Source organism: Calonectris borealis, chromosome 13 (assembly GCF_964195595.1).
Source record: "Calonectris borealis chromosome 13, bCalBor7.hap1.2, whole genome shotgun sequence".
Taxonomy (NCBI): domain Eukaryota; kingdom Metazoa; phylum Chordata; class Aves; order Procellariiformes; family Procellariidae; genus Calonectris; species Calonectris borealis.
In genome coordinates, this window is record NC_134324.1 from 18,693,256 (window position 1) to 18,713,551 (window position 20,296).

Genomic DNA, 20,296 nt, shown 5'->3' on the forward strand with positions numbered 1-20,296 from the left:
AAAAGGCTGAAAGTCCATTGCCTCAAGAACCATGCAAGTAAGACTCACCTTCAAAATTCTTTCAGAAAAGGGGCTTTAAATCCCAGTCAGTCACCTTATCATTACAAATTATGGCTTCAGTTCCATTAGGCAAATTGAAGAAAAGGTGAAATTGTTGCGCAGCAACCAAATTCCAAGTCTTTTTTTCTTTTTCTTTTTTTTTTTTTTAATATTCAGAACCACTCGTTGCTAAGTTCCTTTCATTCATTCTACAAACAGCTTAGAATCTTTTACTATGGAAACAATTTTTATCTGACATCCTTTGAAATTCCTTTGTCTATACGACTGCAAAGGAAGAATGAACTGATTTTAATTAATTTTTCAGTGAGACAAAACTCCAGGCAAGTCAACAGTATCCAGAATTCAAATTGACAATTGTCATCTTGAATACCATTCATTAAAAAGCACTCATCTCTAGGAGAATTACATTCTTTAGCTAATGATATCCATCCTTAAAATAATCATTTAAATAAATGCTCATTTATTTAGAGATACATTCTCCAAATATATGTATTTGTACTCTATAAATATATGTTTGTTCAGATCAGAGGTATATTAACAACAGGACTTGTATACTAAACTAAGCCCTCCTGGGTCTGTCACCATCTTTACAGTCAACTGAAAAGTATCTTAAGTCAAAACAATGTTTCTTGTTTATGAGTGCCTGTCACCGCTGTTAGATAACTGCAGTCCAGAAGCACTACACCAAACTAGATCACCTATTTTTTTGATCTGGTATGGAAAATCCTACATCTGATCCTGATATTATTATCCCCTTACTCATGTAAAACTGAAACGGTTCGCCTGTAGCAAAGAACTTCATCTAATAGTTCAAAGCTGTTCAGGAAATGTCAGGAGAAAGAACTAAAAGGGATATCTTTAGTCTTTTAGTCATAACTAAAAAAATGCAGAACTGGATGCCTACTTGGCAATGCAGATCTCTGGTTCTAAAAATAATTCCCCCTTCACCCGCAATCTTCTTGGAAAGGTTGACAAGTTGCCCCAAGAGCTTAAAACTTCTAGAGAGCTTTTATGTTTCTTTTGCTCTGTTTATAAACAAAGATTCCATGTAATAGAAAAATCATGGACTGAGGATAGCTTTAAGTAAGCTTTACTGCTTTGAAAACCTAGAAGGATAAAAACCTAAGCAGCGCACAGTTGCCTATATACGAACGAGCAACAGGCGCCTGATGAAGCTTTACAATCCAGCAACCTCAGAATCTGTTCCTGTGCTAGAAAAATCTGCCCAATGACTCTTCGTTTAGACCTATTTTACTCTGCCAATGCTAGCTATCCACTTAAGAGGACTTAAGGGATCCTCCCAAACAGCACTGGCAGACATGTGAGGGGAAGGAAGAACTGGAGAGGAGCGGAGAAACAGGCACCCAAGAGGGAAGAACAGTCCTGCACGCTGGAGAGAGGGCAATGCACCTTCAGAGGCAAGTGGAACATCTCTCACAGACTTCTAAGACCAAGTAGCAGAGGCAGATAACACAGTGCTGTTTTATTTCCCCCATTAACTATGTTTACCAGGAGGGTAAAAGTTAATTTGGATATAATCTGGGAATGCTCAGAAATTGGACACAACAAATTGCACTTCAGGGAGTATCATCTACACATTCCCCAAAACAGATGAATTATTTCAGCAAGCAGGAAACAACAAATCTTTATTTCTACTAATTCTGTTATCATTGTCCCTTAGGCCTATACAGCTCATCTACTGTCCAATTTTACCTGTATGCTTCCCCAGAAACATAATCTTTCTGAAAATGTCCTTTTCTGCCCTTCTTTTTTAATATACAAACCTCATCCAGTGTAAAGAAAAACATCAAAACATTTAAAAAGGGCTAAAATAGTAATTCCTTTAAATGGTCACAGTTTTTAATAAGTGCTATTTAACAGAGAGGTCTATTTGAATCACTATGGTAGAGACAGTTCTGTTTTCCCATCAGTAATGAACCATGCATTTTTACTCAAATGTAACAGGATGTTCAGCTCCCAGGATAACGATTAGGAGGAGAGCTCCTGTTTTATTCTGCAGACAAAGCAGATACCATACTTAAGTTTTTGTCCCTAGGAGCTGAAGACATAACAGAAGACAAGTTTTGTTAACAGTTTAAGGAAATAACCTTTTAAAAGTTTCCATACGATTCAATTATGTCCTAAAGCAATTTTGATACAAGTTTCCTATGGTCATAATCATCTTCATGGTACATATAGTCATCATCTCATCTATTAACAGTCTTGTAATCCCACAGCCCTTTTGTGCTGGAACACTAAATCAGTTTTGGAGGGGAATTTTGCATAAATGCAAACAAACAACTTCTGTTAATAGGTGCAATGCTATTGAAGTCTTCTAGTGCCTGTAGACAGCAGGCATCAAGAACACATTTCTGACCCCCAGGCAAGGCATCAGAGAAAAATCAAGAGAACAACTTCGAAGTTTATTTCTTAATTACAATGAGCTGTCTGCAAATTCAGGGCATGATAGCCTTGAATTGATCTCACCCATCTTCAGCATAGGAAAGGATTATTTAAATTGTTTCTGGCTATCAGTTTATAGTAGATAAACAGATTTACTGGAGTGTAGCTCTATTTGAAAAATCCCTCATTTCCACTTCTAAATTATTTCAAACTTTGTCACTCCTAAGACTCCTATTAATACATTTTTTCTAAGGACTACCATCATTTAGTCACGAACTCATGTTCCAAATAATAATGCAGAAAGTTGGTAACAGATTTGCTGTCCTCCTTCAGCTCCCTCATGCTCTTCACATGAAACCTGTGGAGCAGGTCATAGTGCATTTAAAACAAACAAACACCCTGCACACCAAAACACAGTTTCCCCTTAGAAATCACAGCAATCTCAGTGGTCAAGGTTAGGATGGATAAGGTGTCCAACATGCCTTTATAGTTTTCACTCCAACAGGACACAACAAAGAGACTCAGGAACTCTCAAGCCTTGTTCCACAGAAGACAACCTGAACCACAGAGCACACAGGTGAGCCATCAGTGCCCTTTCTTTTCAGCCCAAGGAGATTGCTTTCTTTTCTGGTGGAAAACTGGGAATACTTTCCTAAATACCTCCCAAATCTGAAGTTTTTTTACAAAATACTTACACGCACACACATGTACACATATACTAATGATGTTCCAGCGAACAAAAGAAGAAAAAACCAAAACCCTCCAGTTTCCCTTTTGTCCTCAAGTTTCCTAACATTTCTCAGAATAAAAAAGTTGTTTAAAAACTACAAGAATTAGTCATGCCTAAATGCAAGTAGAAGATCCAAGACAAAGTGAAACCAATCTAAAGAGGAGAACAAAGACAAACACAACTTCAAGCTGGAGCGATTCACAGTTGATTTATCAATGGATCTCACAATTCAATGTTAGTTCCAGAAAAGCTGTCAAGTTTAGGTTTTTGCTGACCCTGTTGCCATGAACCTTCCCGTGGGATTTCACACAAACAGAAAATATACAAAAAGTTAATTATAGAGGACCTTGCTGTAATCTAACGCAAGTCCAGAGCTAGTAGAAAAGCATGTACATGTCACTACAAATATTTAAACAAGAAGTTCAGTGTTTGATTACATCAGTCAAGGCAAATTTGGAATTGTCCAGATCTGCCAAAAGCACTTTTCTATCAAGTGACATCAGGAAACAGGCAGAACGTATCTGCCTGCTGCAGCCTATCTGGAACACCGCAGCAAAACCCTCCTGCCTTTTCTACTGCTCCAGTCATGCAGCTATGTTTTCCTGCTCCACTTCACCTCTCCTCTTCCTTCTGCACCATTTTCAAATCACCTTGAGCATATTCAGTTTTGCACACGCCTACAAATGCAGCTGGTTTCCTTCCCTTCCAATTTATTTCTCACCTTACCTTTCTCCCCAGATCTTCCCTAAATGATGCACAACCTGAAGTCTTGAACCCTCAGCTTTTCTCTGGTATCATACTATCACATTAAAAGAAATAGGTAGAGGTCTCTGCGGACAGACATCAAATAGTAACTCTTCTAAGAGCATTTTCCCTTTGATTGCATTGCATGATTTTCACTCCTTCAGTCTCATCCGCTTTATTTCCCTTGTTTTTTTAAACTATCTTACAAACTCTTAGGAAAAAGGGCCACAATATATTTTTCATACTGTATTATAACATGCAATAGAGGAGTGCTACTTGGTTGAGGTTTTTCCTATTGAGGATGTAGCCAGTTTTGGTTAATTTTTAGAGGTAGATAATGTGTCCTAAGCATTCAGCCTTGATTTTAAACTCCTCCAGAGAGGTACTGTCTTCATTTTCACATACAGAAAAGTGCATATATAGAATACAATAATAAAAAAAAAATAATCCAGATAATTTAATATTCAGTTTTATTTGGAAAGAAAGACAACTATTAAGGGTACCCTGGTACTATAAACATGCCCTTTTGTACAAAAGATTGGGCTCTCAATAGCTTTATTTAGGAGTACAAGCCATATCCTTAATATTCTTTTAATGCAATATTTTTAACTGATATGGTGCTTAAGCTTGCAGAATGTTTTGATGCATTTACATTGCATTTGTGATTTAATCTTCAGCTCTACACTTATCCCTTAGGTGTACGGTAATCCCCACTGTTAAAAAGGCAAAGCAAAACAAAAAAGCTGAACACACACTATTTAAGCAATCTATTTCAAACAGATGTCAGAGACATATTTTATTATTTCTAAATCGGGCCATTGATCAGCAAGATGATGAGCAAAGAAAAAGATCTGCTAACCTAAAATGTGTGACTTTTATTTACACTGCACTTCCAATCAATAAGGTAAAAACATTACTAAAATATGAAGAGTCATGGTTTTGATTTACTGCTGCTTCTCATGTTCTGGTGTGAAGTCCACCATCACATTGTACTAGAATTGTTTATGCTTCACAACACTATCACTTTGTCACTGTAACACATTAATGCCACATTAGTTATGCAGAAATGGTTCAAAATTTTTAAGCTGTAATAAAGGTGCTAGACATCTCTGGCTGACATGACGCAGCTGTATTCTTGGTCATTATCCTCCGATACTAGCTCACCCTGTAAATACCTCGCACATTGACAGCAAATGTTACAATGAAGTAACGCTTACAGCGTTTGTTTTTTAAGAATAGGTCCACACTGGAAAGTTTTAATGTCCTTTACTTATCTACAAACAAAAGCACACATGGAGGAGGAGCGGGCAATACACATTTCTCTTGTAACGTTCCTGTATTTGACCTTGAGTAATTTCTTTTAAACATGAGAATTTAACTTGTCTCCATCTGATAACAATAGATTCAGTATATTTAGCATCCAACATGATGATGTTTACTGAAATGTCAATGGTTACTCATTAAGAACGGGACTGGAATGACTGACACTTCAAGGGCCCTATTTGTATTGGCTTGATGATTTATGGCATGGAAGTAACAAGTAATGATAGAACACAATAGAATCGTATGTCTGTGAAAAGTTCTGGACACTGAAAACTTAAGACAAATTTTTACATCGGCAACATAGACATCTATGTTCTAGCATTCAACTTCTGAGAATTAGGATATAAACACACTTTTAATTTAATTTCTTGGACCTTGATTTTTTTTGTTAATTTACGCATATGGTCTAAGTTTAGCGTAACAGTATGTGCATATATATACACAAGACAACTACCAGTATCGCATTTCCAGATACAGTTCTAAGTCTGAAAGCACAAAGGGTTACACGGCTAATACGAAATGGGACTCCAGAAGCTGCTCCATTCAATATCCAATCAGTCCAATGTGCAAATAAGTTCCATATTCAGAACAGAGGATATGTAAATCTTCTACATCTCAGTTCTCCAAAATAAATCCCATCCTCATTCCTAGCTGATGAATCTAACCATCACATTTATTTCTAACTTTCCTTCAGTTCAATATAGAAGCTTCAAGAGCAAGCCACAGAATAGACAAAGCTTTAGTGCTATCGATAAGTGAACTGTTTCTGCCACCATGGAAGGAAAATAGTTTCCTCTTTTTCAGTCTAACTGGAGCTCTAACAGAGAAACTTTGAAAATACCAGTTACATACTGACACACAATCAGAATCCAGCTAGACTGGAAACAACAGCATTCAACTAATGCGCCCATTCTGAGGAAAAGGGCAGGCATATTCAAACATCCTTGGCTCAAGAAAATAAGGAAAAGCGTATCAAAACTTACTCCATGTAAGTAAATAAAGACTACTCAGCAACAGGAAGATGAGAAATGTCTCATCCCCCTGCACACCAGAATGCTCTTCTCAAAGTCATCTGCCTTTTTTTCCCTCAGGGACTTTTTATGGAGATTAATTTCTATGCCTCGTTTCATTATTATTCAAGAAAGTGCTTTAGATTTTCTGTTCAAATGTAACACCAACAGTTAAGTTACAAACTGCATTTTTAGGATGCATTTTCCCCAACATTTTAGGGCTCATTTCAGCTTTTAAACCACCTTGAAATTACTCTCAACGTAGAAGTTACAAATAAAGGAATTAGCATTTTCATCCTCTCGATGGCATTTTTTCCTGACATTTAGTTAACCCTGTATCACTGATATTAATATTTCAATTTCCACTGAAGTTACATTTCTGGTGCTTTTTTTTGTGGCTCAAACAGGTTTTTAAATTTATTAAAGGTACATTAAGGTAAAACCAATGGCATTTAATATAATGAATTAGATGAACAGGTAACACCTACAAGCTATTCAAAAAAGCAGAGAAGCATCTAAATTACATCTCCTGTCAAGTATAAATACTAGTGACATTACTGTGTTACATAATGCTAACCGCAGCTATAATTTATACACAAAGACTTCCACATTATATTATATCAAATTTTAAGATGGATGAGGGCTTTCAAGCAAATACCTTTAAACAAACAAAACCCACTTAAACATCAACAAATAAAAAAGAAACAGCTTTTCTAAAGTTAGACAGCAATGGCAGACATTAGCTTCATCCACATGAACTGATTTTTAAGCCTACCAGTAAAGATTTTTTTTAAAGGAATTAATATTTATGTAGTTTCAACCATAGGCAAATATGAATGAGGATTGAAATCTGTTCATTTAAGCATACTCTCCTCACCATGAAATGCAGTAAGAGATTCTCAAGAATAGATTTACCCAAAGTGCCAAGATAACAATATTACCAGCATTGCCTTTTTACTTAAGCAGCATCAAAATCTTACTTTCCTTCCAGTGGAAGTACCATTTAATTTTTCCTCTTATTTCATTCATGGAGACCCACTTACACTTCACACATTCATGTCTCTTTCTTAGCTAATTTTTTGACTCATGGAAAGCAGAACAATAGTAAGGTACAACATGTTGGATATTCATTTTGAAGAAGGCAGACACCACTGACAATTCCATCATAGTTACTAAAACCCGCTACAACTGTACTAGGGAATAATTCCATGCATATGTAAAAGCTCAGCCAAATACTACTAGGCTGTACCCTCGGTCAAGAAACAATAAAAAGTTAGTTAGCAAGCTGGTAAGTTGGGGGAGGCGGGGGGACAAGTCTACCTCTAACTGATTTTAATAAACTTTGAATATGTCACTTATCAGTGCTTCAGCAAGACGCTCAACCTTTCAAAATAAGTACCTACCTAGTAAAATGAAGATGGAACTCTTGGTGAGCATCACTGAACAACTGTGAAGATGTAAAAGCACTCAACAATATAGTGCTCGTCTGGCAGAATTATCAGAAAGGTTGATACGGTGGTAGCTAGTTGATTAGCCTGTCACCGCAGATTCATAGATTTGCATACTACCTAGACTGAAGCTAGAATCAGAGCTCTTTGTTCTCTAGAGGGATCTCCATTTAGCCACATCAATTACAAACTAGCATCATATTCACATAAACGTAGTGCTGGTAATGAATGACAGACTGGATAACCCACTATAACTTTTCCGTATCAATATACCGTAAGACTAAATCAACCTCTGTAAGGGAACAATAGCATCACTTTAATACGTGTCCACCTAGGATTCCACATAACAAAAATAAAAATTTTCTAAACATGGTATTTTATTTCTGAACCAAAGCCATCACAAGTCTTCGCTTCAACATGACTTCCCCAACCACAATAAACATTCTAATTTGTCAAAAAACAATTTTTTTTGTTTATTCATTAGAGAAGACTATAGTCAAACACTGAAATCAACAACAATGGATTAAATTCCCTTTGCTATTTTTACATTGTGGTATTTATCGGTAACTTCTGCATGGGTTTTACATATGCAAGTTGTAGGAAAAAAAAAAAAGAGAACCTCCTCATGAGAGGAGCACAAAATCTTGGAAAATTTGAAGTTTGTACACTGGGATTATAATTGAACTTTAAAGGCAAGCAAAGCAAACACTGCATCTCCTTTTCTTAACCCACATAAAAGCTGCAAAAGTATTACAGTACTTCATGTATTTACCACTTTAAAGCAGTAAAGAAGCTAAAAAAACTACATATTACTATATGTAAAATTGCTTACGCCAATTTTTGCTAAACTACAGTCTGACTTTATCCTATTTTTACTAATTTCAAAGGCAGAAGATCCTGTAACTCAAATCAGTGGGATCAGGACTGGGCCTTTAGAAAGGAAGCAAGACTATATTAAAGTCTGTTTGGTCTCATGAAAACAAACTGTTTTCACTTGTTCATTATTTCAAGGGCAATATTTCAAAATAAAAAAAGTAGACTTAAAAAAATGAAACAAAAAACTCACTCTCAACAATTCAGTTGCACAGCAAAAATAAATGGTACCACACACAGAAGCACTGGCTTTTCCTTTTTTTTTTTTTTTACTATAACGATCAACAATTTCACAGCAATAACTAAGTCATTTTAAAATATTTTTAGGATTATAATATATCCACTTCCTAAGTCTTCTATGATTGGCTTCAGTTAGTTAGGTCCCAAGAAGCTTAGAAACGTTTACTTGAAGATAATTGTTGTGATGCTGATTTACAAGCTATAGCTTGCTACAGTTCCATTAGATTACCACACACGGGTTACCACACATTAGATGTGGTAACAGCTCATGTACATACATATAAAGGCAATAAATACATTTTGTACTAAGAATAAAACACATATTAATACCTAGGAGATTAATTTTAAAGCTGTATTGTGTGCTATCACAAAAGAGTGCTGGGAGTCTGAGCTGGGCAATCTTTTAGCTGAATAGTTTCATCACCAAATAATGTCGTTTGGCACTGATAAAAAAAATCTGTAAATTTTGACATAATTTGGCAATTTGTTTCATTCTTTGTTCATGTCAAAACAATGTTTCTTCTTTAGAAACTGGCTAAGAGAAATTTAAAAAAATGCTTTAGAATTTTTCATTTTACATCACCAAATGTAGTGTTTCTCAGTCCTGATTTCGTCTTAATTTGCTCATGAAATAAACTTCAAGTCATTCCTGGTTTTGGTTCTATTCCCAATTCTAAGATAAAGAGGTAGCATTGGACATAGAATGTCAAACCCACCTGTCTCTCTCCATAATGTCTTTAAATATTGGACCATATTTACATTCTATAGAGAAGACATCAGTAACAAAACGTACAAAACAAACCCAAACAAACAAAAGAGAAAAAACGAGGCATCTTTCCCTGGTTTCAGCATATGGACTAAACACTTATTTCTCTTATCTGGAGTTAAGTGCATAAGATAAGTCCTACTTCATTTCTACCACTTATTTTTATTAAAAAACCTCATAAAACAGAAAAACCCTGAAGCTCCCATGCTTACCATAAAAAAAAGCAAAGTGCCAAGCAAAAAACCCAATGCTAATAGCACTGACCTTGTTGATATATTACTTAAATGAAGTCTCAAATAGCAGTACAGTAATTTATGGTAATCTCTCACGTACATTGCACGTTTGCATTTGGGAATGGTAACATCAACATATAAAACAATTTCTCATGGTCTGTAGCTGTTACTCTAGAAAGCTTAGTATGAATTGCTCAGAGCAGTTCAATACAGCTCATATACGCTTTGTGATTCCAAAATTCAATTTTGTAACTCGTAATCAACTACAAAAATATTATGAACGGAATATAAGCAACATTAAAATGCAATTTCTTCTTATTATTGACTACTTATCAACTGACAACTTAGTCTGTTGAAATTAAAACAATTGGTATGTTTTATGGTGATTGCTAAAGCTGCTGACCATAAGTAAAATTATTGTGCTTTATAGACTTAAAAGTCTCTTAATCTAAGCAGGCAATTTAACCTAACATTTCTAAAGACAATGTAACTTTAAATAAAGTGTGTTAATGGAACACTAAAAGGTTGCACAATTAAATTATAGTTGAATATGTTCATATTAACTCTTCCTTCCAGTATGTCTGCAGAGATAAGAATCTGCTTTAGTTACATAATAAAATTGCACAGCATGTCATAGAAATGATAGCTATCCATCTACATTTACAAAAGTTCAGATGAAAGACATCTTATCCCTTCCCTCTCATTCCCTGCTCAAACAGTTAATTAGGCAAGCAAATCAGGATCAAATCCTCTGCTGAGCCACTTGGTATGACTTCACTGATGAAGTCAGTGGCATATTTCCACGTAAGTGGAAATACAGCATATAGTTGCATACGCCACATCGGTAGAAATACATCTATTTACACCTATGAGAAACTGACCCATTTCCTCTCAATTAATGCTTTATTTAATAAGCATCACCAAAACATTAATTCTCAAAACAGCACTGTAAGGTTCAAAAAACAGACAGTGGTAAAGTTCCCACACTCATCTTCACATGCCGCATCTTCTGATTTTTTAATAACCAAAATAGTTGCTTACTACTAAGATTCACTCCTTTACTCTTTAAAGACATTTACTCCATGGTGACTCTGATTTATTGAAATGTATGGAATTTATGGAAATCCACAGTACAGCTAATGGGTTTATAAACCTCCGAACGTTATAATGCTATAATTACATTGTAATAGAGGTTAGCTCTCACGTTCTAGCAAACATGCATGAAAATACATTGCGCAGATAAGGAACACGACCATTTGCGCACACCAAATCATTTGGACAAATGCAAGAGGCATCTTTTACAACAATACACAGAATAAGTTTTGCAGATATGCTGTATCCAAGACAGTTCCCATGTATTAACTTAAAAACTTCAATGACCAAAATTCTATTTTGTACAAAAAACCAGGACATCTTTGCTGATAAAAGTAGCTAGCCTACATGCTGTAAAATCCATCTTGTCCTAGGCTAGGAAAGATCCAGGTGCAAACTCCGCCTATGTGGTTTTTCTTTTGTATCTAACTGCCTACCTATACTACAAGGAGAAGAAGACAGAAGAAGGAAGAAGAAACAATACCAGTCACTACGTCTACAAACGGATCTTTGTCGCTTAAAAGCAGTTAATAATACAAATGTAAATAACAGAAATATATTAAGATATGCATTTAAATGCTATTTTAAATGGAGGACACAGCGTGGGCTCTACATCAAAGAGAATGATTTGTATTTTATAGGGGTGGGATAGAATTTGCTTGTAGCAGCCAAAGTACTAATAAAAAGAAGAGGGAAAGGGAAATAAAGACTAAAGCTTGCAAAACCATAGAGTTCTCAAGTCAAGACTGATGTAATTTCAGAGAAGCTGGTATGTGGCACTTCCCCAGAAAAAAATGCAATAAGGGTGGCATTTCCTTCCCATATTCAGATCTGGATAAAAACATGGAGGAAAGATGGTAGAGAAGGGCTTACCTCTGGGACAGACTCTAAGGGGAAGCTGGTGATGGGCAAGGTCAAAGTTGTGAAAAAGCAGCTGAAAGTAGAACTGTGTGGATTTCAATCCGCTGGACCTGACGAAACAAAAGGGCTCGACATGATGATACAGAGCTCTGCAGAAAAGCAGACAAATTTTTGGATTAATTGCAAGCTCTGAGGAAAGAGCTAGGGAAGAAACTGAGGAAAATGAGAAGAAATTAAAGTCAGCTCATAGGTGCATCTATAACCTGGATGTATAGAAGGTGAGGGATATTTAAGTTCTTATGGTTTATAAAGCCCATCAGGTGGTTATGAAAGAACAAGACCCATAAGCAGGCCTCTCAACAGGAAGGGCTAAGAGCTGTGCAAAAGTGGGAGTAAGAGGAATCTGAAACGGAATAGGAAAAACTGGTAAATGGTGCAGAGAACGAAGTCAGAAAAACACAGCAGTAGTTCAGAGCAAGAAATAAAGGGGCACCAGAAGTACCTGTCCATCGGAAAGCAGTATAGTCTTCAGAGGTGGGAAAGGCTCTATAGTTCATGGTACACGTGTGGAAGACACAATTTAAATGAAGAAACTTGTATATGAGGAGTAACAGATATTCCTGCTGAGGATGGCTTATAGGAACAAGCAGGAAGGTTTTTATCCAGACCATCAGGAAGCCCGCAACAAGCAATGCTTCTTCTGCATTAATCTCTTTCCCAGTGACGCCTCCCCAGTCCAGTAGCTGGCTAGTGTCTTGTGTAAGAAATGAACTCAGAAACAAAATGGGCTGCACAGCTAAATCCGAAAAATCATATCACACATCAGAGTAGCTGAAAGAGAGTCTTTTGGAACAAAAATGTGTTACAAGAAAAGTAGTTTACTTGCTTGCTTTTAAAAACAAACAAACAAAAAAAGGTATCTGTGTTGTTTCAGATAAGCAACACAACCTCCATGAATCTTTCTTACCCGGACACAAAACGGACCAAGAAATTCTCACTCCTCCAACCAGTAATGAAAGCACCATCATACTCCTCACGCCGCTGTTGGTTGCTACCACCGTTTGGAAACAGTTTCCATAGGATCAGAGCACTGGTAAGAGGAAACACAGTGGAGGACAGTCAACCATCTCCCAGGTTTGTATTCTCTTATCAAGTACAACAGTCCACCACCCATTACCATGGAAATGAGTGGAACTTGCGAAGTTCCACTTCTTGAAGTTCTTCTATTAGATAACCAAAAACTTCAGTTTACAATAATTAACACCCTGATTTATCAGAAAAAAAAACTAAAGTAATGGTATTATTTAATTGCAGTACTCTTTAAAGGAGTGGTCAACTTATCAATACACTACTCAAAGCAAAGTCAACGCAGTCACGTTCACATATCTATCTAAGAATCTTGACCCCTAAATTACTCTGTTCTCACTAAGTTTCTGTAGATAATATGAGCGAACACGAAACTCTTTGGCAGATCAGGCAAATATACTACAGGCACACACTGCAGACAGTATTTCATTAATGACCACTTAAGTCCCAAGAGACCTCTCTTTTAGTAGATGTTTCTTTAAAAGTTGCTTTGATATGAAACACACTCCTCTGCAACCCCAACATCATGTAGCAGTCTATGAATATTCATATGAACAAAATTAGGCACAAACCAATTATCCCTTAGAGCAGAAAATGATGCAAGAACAACTGCATGAAAATATCATCCAAAACAGTGTTCCAAATCTACCTACAATCCTGAAACAGAGTTATAGAAGGGACTATTTGCTTACAACCCTTTCCAGATTTAAAACCCAACATTTCAATAATGGAAATATGAATTCTTTAAAATATGTCAGAATATTGTCAGTTATTTAAGACTGAAGTCCATATAGATAGAAAGAGATGTACAGGTAAGACACTGATATGCTGTATAAAAGCAGAACTTTATACCTAAAACCCCAAATACGTTGTCTAAAAAAAAAAAAAAAAAAAAAGAGGCGTTTATGGACTCTTCATAACCCCTAGCAAATATCTGTCTACATTCAGAAAAACAAACAAACCAAAACACCAAAAATGCCGACAGCCTACAGGCAAACCAGAAAAATACATCTATAATTTGGAACAAGCAGTACTGTCTACTTAAAACAGGCTCTGAACTGGAAGAGTGCAGTAATTGCTTATTAAGGCTACAGAAAATAAGCACTGCTGAATGAAGGCTTCCAAAGCAACACACCAGTGCTAAGCCCAATTCAAAACAGCCAATGCTTGTTGGCAACGAGCCAATGCTAAGCCCATTTTCAATACACTTATAGACAACACATTTAACTAGAAGTGATCTTTTCCCTCCAATCTTACACTACTTGTTTTCTAAAGTTCAGAAATGAGAATTCTGTACTAGAAAGTAGAAAACAGTACAACAATAGCCTCACACAGTAGCTTCGGCCAAGGAGATTAATATTAAATATATATGATTTTTGTTCTTTTAAATAGAGAAATTAAAATAAAACAGTTCAGTGCAACAGAGTGAAAACAAAGAAGGAATACTTATTTTCAATAATATACTCAATATACTGAAGTTCAAATTTGGAGTAGAGAAACAGTATTAAAAAAACCAAAGAAGTAGCTTAAGTGTCTTTTAATCAGCTTTCAGAAATATTCTGTTAAAACAGAAATAGAGTAGGAAAGTTACTTGTTTTCTCAGTATAGATTAGTCCACTGGATATTTAGCAAGTTTTTGTAGAGTTGAGTTTTTGGGCATCCTCAATATTTTACTGAAAGAAGTTTTAGAAAAGACAGGCTCCCATTAGAAAATTCATGTTTTTAATGTATATATTTCTATAAGTCATAAAGGACAGCCATAACATATCCTGTTCTTAAGACCTCTGAGAGACTGTTTAAGAGAGACTACATCACCAAGACCACTGCTTATTTTCAGCTTTATTTGGCCCTAAATGTATTGTCAAAGGACTGACTACACAATAACACCTATGTAGAATGTTATGTGTTAGCAAGAGGTAGCCAGTGCAACCGAACTCTCTTTGACTTGACACTTTTTACAGTTATACGGTGTTGAACATTAACTCAGTTGTGCTGAAACCGTGAAATGTAATCAACAGACAAATCTAGACGAGCAAGTAGATGTGAAATCAGAAACTCCTGAATTTCAGATATAGCACCATCACCAATTTAATATTTGGTCTCTAAAACATTTTAAACTCTAGTCCTGCTACAGTCATTGTGAGATACTGCCAGTCATTGTGACTGAAGCAAAGAAAGGGCATACCATTCTCCCAGTCTGTAAAATGGGAACAAAAAATACTCCTAACCAAATAGAGAAGACTGGTTTTCCACAAAGCCCTGAGATAATGATAAATTAAGCAGCATTATTCTTCTTACATTTTTCAGATTAAGATGATTTAAAAATTAAATTCATACCATTTAGACCTCATGAATCACATTGAAATAATGTTCTGCCTGCTCCAATTAACATCAATGCCAATCCTCAGAATCTCCTACCTCAATGAAAAGAAGAAAGTATACACTTACCTATTCCTAAGCCATTACTGCAGAGCAAAAATGTTGCGTATCTCCATACACACGTGACTACAGGCACATGTGTGAGCAACCATGTCATTTCTTCAGCTTTAAAAACTATCATTTTAAATTACAATACCACATCAAATGAGTAATAATAGATTTCCTCTGCTACATCTTTTCTCACATGACACTGCTTTTATAGAACTCTGAATACATTTCAGTGGCTTTTTTATACATAAGCCATCAATACAGTATGTTCATTTACTTCCACATCTGACTACTTGAAATGTTAAGAGTAGTAATTTGCATTCCCACATCCTTAAGCGTTGCTTGTAATAAGAATTTTCTATTTTTTGATTTATACTTGTCATTTAAATATTTAAAATTTGACAAATGAAAGACACTTTTCTCTTTAAAAGAGAAGATTTTTACTTAAGTATTTGAAATGTAGTTTTCTTGGGTTTTTTTTTTAAAGATCAGACATTCATAGAACAAAACCTATTGGGAACGTGTTATTCAGAAAACTTTAATCATTCCTTGAAACAAAACTGTGATATAACAAAAAAAAGGCAACACCCACAAAGGTTCCTAAATCCCCAAGCTGTTAAGATTTGAGTTCTTGAAACAAGCCAAAACCCCCAAAACACACAGTTGCATTAAAAATACATCAACAACTACTGATGACTTTATATCATCGATATATGCTATCTATAGGGAAAACAGCAATTAGCTTATTAACAGCCGTGTATTTCATCTGAGGAGAAGTATTTTGAAATTAGCCCATAGCATTACAAGTCATGCATAAAATAAGCTTTGAAAAGAAACTATGGACAGGAAAGAAGGAAAACTATTGGGCTGGGTTTTACTTTCTGATGGATAGCTCTTTCCCTACCACAGCGTACCTTGCTATTTGTGATTCACAAAGTGTTCTCAACAACATCAGGAATTCCATACTTCAGGTATCAAATTGTTCTACGTTAAGCTTCACAATTAACAGCTAAAATACAGTCACTAGGAGCGGCGGGGTTTTATTACTGCAAAAACATTTAGAGATATAGTAGATGTTTGAGATGCTTGCCCCACCACACGGACAGCTGGTATTTATTTCCATAGTACAGTGTATCTGACTCGTTAATTATCAGAGAAGCATCAGCACAATCAAGATGGGTATCTGCAACCTTTGGATATTACCAACACAATCAATGAAAGACTATCACTAGTTATTATACAGTCTGAAAAGGTAGCATATATTTAAGCCAAAGAAGGGGGGGGGGGACGGGCGGGGGGAGAAGTTCTTGCCTTTGATTTGAGAATTAGAACATGTAAACCCCGCATCCGCTAAGGTAAACGTGTTGACATTTAACACAGTAAGATCATCCAGTTAATAAGAAGCAGGGACCTCTCTACGTTACCACAATCATATCAATGGCCAGTCTAAGCATTCATCAGCCAAGCCTAAAGCGTCAGTCACAGGCTATAGCTATAAGGTATTTAAGGAAAAAAACAGTTGAAAGCAGCAGAAGCAGAGCAGTATAACGACTATATACACGCCTTGCCTGAAACTAGAGATTACCAGAACCCATAGTCAGTAGGAGGAGAATATACTAAATATACGTTTAACAGATTATGTCTGAGAATCAGTCACGAACAAGGCAGCCCCCATCCAGCAGCGGGGAGAGAGCGCGGTGCCGCTGCCCCGACAGAGCCATCTCACCCCTGCGCGCACCCGGGATGCGGCGCTTCACGTGAGCGGCCCGGGCGCTCCCGCAACGCCAGCGCGGAGCCGGAGCCAAGCGCCGGGCCGGGGCGCCCCGCGGGGGCGGGCGGCGGCCCCCGGCAGCGCGCCCCGCCTTTCCCCGCCGCCGCACCCCGCGGAGAGCCGCCGCTCCGCTTCGCCTCAGCGGCGGCAGCCGGCGACCGAGAGCAGCTGCCACCCAGGGCGAGAGCACCCCCGCCGGCGGGCAGAGCCCCGCGCCGCGCCAACCACCCCGTCCGCTCGCTCGAGCGCGCCGCAACCGCGGGCGAAGGAGACCCCCTATAGGCGCGCGGAGAGCCGATGCCTCAGCCCTATGCACAGCTACGTACGCAGCATCTCTGCCGGGCGACGGCGCGAGCTCCCCTCACACGCGCAGCGGCAGCGGGCTCCTGCAGCGAGGTGCCCGCACACCGGCACACAGCGCCTCGGAGCCACGCGTCTGCCGGCAGCGTCCGCCCGCCAGGCTCCACCGCCTGACGGCACACATGTAGGCGCACGTACACACCCAGTGGCACCCACAAAAAACCCTCCCAAAGCGCCCGGTGCCTCCCGCTCCGGCAGGGCAGGGCACCCCCGGCGGGGCCGGGCACCCCCTCGCCGCCCCGGCACGGTCGCCGCCCGCCGCCGCCCTCCGCGAGAGGCGAAGTTCGGGCGCCCGCGGCGCCGCTCCCGCCTCCCTGGCAAACTTACCGAGCGCGGCCACCGGCTGAACTTTCAGCAGCGCTCCGCCTCAGCCCCGCCGACGGCTTCTCCCATCGCCTCTAGGTGCGGTGCCCGCGCCCCGCTCCCCGGCGGCTGCGGCGCGGGCGAATATAAATCCACATTGCCGCTGCCGGCGCCTCGCGGCTCCCCCGCAGCCCACCCCGGTCCCTCCGTCCCGCTGAGGGGACGGCGCCGGCGCCTGCTCCTGCTGCCGCGGCTCGACCCGCAGCTAACGGCGGCGGCGCGTCAGGCTGTGAGAAGCCAAGGCGCGAGGGGAAGCGGGGCCGGGCTCGGCGCAGCCCCGCCGCCGCCGCTGCTGCTGCTGCTGCTGCCGCTCCTCTCCGGCGGGTGTAGTGTCAGCAGCGCCGCTCGCTCTCAGGGTGATTTTTTTTTTTTTTCCTTTTTTTTTTCCGTTTTCGACTCCTTTGCTGTTAATGAGCATGCCCGGGAGATCTGCGCAGGCGCGTTACCGACTGCCGCGCCTCAAGTCGCCTCGCACCGACCGCCGCCGCGGGCTGTGAGGCGAAAGCTGAGGGGGCGCGACGCGGGGCAAGGCGGGCAGGGCTGCCCCCTCAGCCCCGCGGGCGGAGGCGGCACCGAGGCGGGAGGGAGCAGAGGGAGGGCGGCGGAGACTGAACCGTCAGTCAAGAAGCTTTCGGCAGAGTTCGAGAAGTAGCCGCGGAGGTGGGGCGGCTGCGCCCGTCTGAGGGAGAGGAGCTGCCCCGGCCCCGTGGGCACAGGCGCCCGCGCTGGCCAACGGCTTCTCACGTGCGCGGGAAAGGGAGGAAAGAGGAAAACTCACCGGCGTTCCTCTGCGTTTGGAAATAACGCAGAATACCTCCCTCTAAATAATTTACCTTGCCGAGGAAGTGATAGTGGAATCAAGGCTTGGGAGAGAGCTGTTTATTTGTGGGTGGTGCTTCAACCACGTTCCTTTCACGAGCTGAGCTTATTAACGTGGGGATCTCCTGTGGCCGCCTCCATTAACAGTCCCGGGTCTTGGTGCAGGTGAACTTCATCTTCTGGTGATGATCTCTGTAATTTTATCATGTATACACTGTGTATCCTCAGGAGGACATACAAAGGCGTAAAGGTGATTACTGCTTTTTCAGAACAGCTAAATCTGCATCTGCAGTTACTTGTAAAGATTTTAGTGTGCTGAAGAATCCAAGGAACTGGGAAAGGTTGGACCCAGCTTATCAGTCAGTTGCCGTCCTAGTTTCAGTTTACATGCATACTGCATACGCATATCTATCAATTCCTTAAGATCGGTGTGGTTATTTACGTTATTTAGCCTGTGCATTCAGCAACAGGAACACACTGGAAAATAATGCGCAATTCACAATTCCTGTTATTTCTTTGCAAGTTTCTGCATAGACCAGCTAAAGTCAAGTTTCTCTGTACCATGCCCCAGGACATATTTCATTTAGATGGTTAATGCTGTTTACATAAGTATTTGGGAAAAAGCACATCTGGAAGAAACAAAAAGAAAACATCTTAAGAACTGGCTCTTGCATAAAGAGAAATTATAGGTTTGCCTATATAATGTCTTGCAGTGCATAAATAAAAAAAGAATAAATTAGGTAAGGCCATCTGTGATTCTAATATACCACTGCTAATACATAACTTTTCTGTCATTTTCAACATTTGCTCATGGAGACAACCCTGCCCTGAGCTTGCTCTATCAGAAATAAAATTCAGGTGCCCACAAGAAATCTTATCGAGTCATTTTTTCTTGGTTCTTCAGGTAAAAACACTTACAGATAGGATTTTGATACTCAAAATTATTTCCTGCCAATGTGATCAGCTTGTAGGGAGCAAAGGGAAAAAGAAAATTCCTCACTGAACAGCATTGCTGATGAAGGAACTGGCCCAAAATACAACTCCTTTTCCAAAACATGTATATTAGTATCTTTATAAATATGAAGCAATGGAGATATGTCTCCCCAGTTTATGTAGGCTGCAACCCAATTCTGAAAAAAGTTGAGAGGTTTTAGTAATTCCAAAGCCAACCTCTTTGAAAAACAAAGGATGGGAAGATGAAAAGAAGGATGAAGAACCAGAAAGGTGCAAGTTTTCAAATCTAGCATCAAAATTGCTGCTTACATGAATGACAAAGTACTGACTTTGTATCTTCCTTTCTAGACCCTAGGTATTTATTTCCTTCTATTACAGATTTCTAAAGACGCAAATTTAAGGTGAAGAAGTTGGTCTAGCTCTTCAGAATGAACTCTCCTTTCAGCAATACTCCGGAAATCTAAATCTGCCCCTCCCTAAAGAAAGCACAGCTGTAAAGATCCTGAGGTAAATACAGAGTACTTTAGGAAGTCCATTCTATCTTCTTTAAATGCATCCTATGCAGCAGAAAGTCAGTCTTGAACTACTGGCTATTTGGGCTATAGGAAGGCCAGAAGTAACAAGCCAAACGCATTTCTCGTGAATCTTGAAGCCATTAAACAAACTTCACCATGAACTGAATCTAAAAATCAATTATTTTAAGACGGAACAGTCCTCTCAAAACTTTGTCTCA

The 20,296-nt window shown here is 39.2% G+C and overlaps 1 protein-coding gene across 1 annotated transcript in view; it reads right to left on the reverse strand.

Annotated features, from left to right (window-relative positions):
* TENM1 (teneurin transmembrane protein 1) overlaps positions 1 to 18,968 on the reverse strand; it is a 349,960-nt gene extending 330,992 nt beyond the window's left edge. Inside the window, exons 1-2 of the mRNA XM_075162386.1 lie at positions 17,755 to 18,968; positions 12,751 to 12,873 (exon numbers count right to left, since the gene is read on the reverse strand). The gene's annotated coding sequence lies outside the window, so the exon portion shown is untranslated. The remainder of the gene's footprint in view (positions 1 to 12,750; positions 12,874 to 17,754) is intronic.
* Positions 18,969 to 20,296: the final 1,328 nt, after the last annotated feature.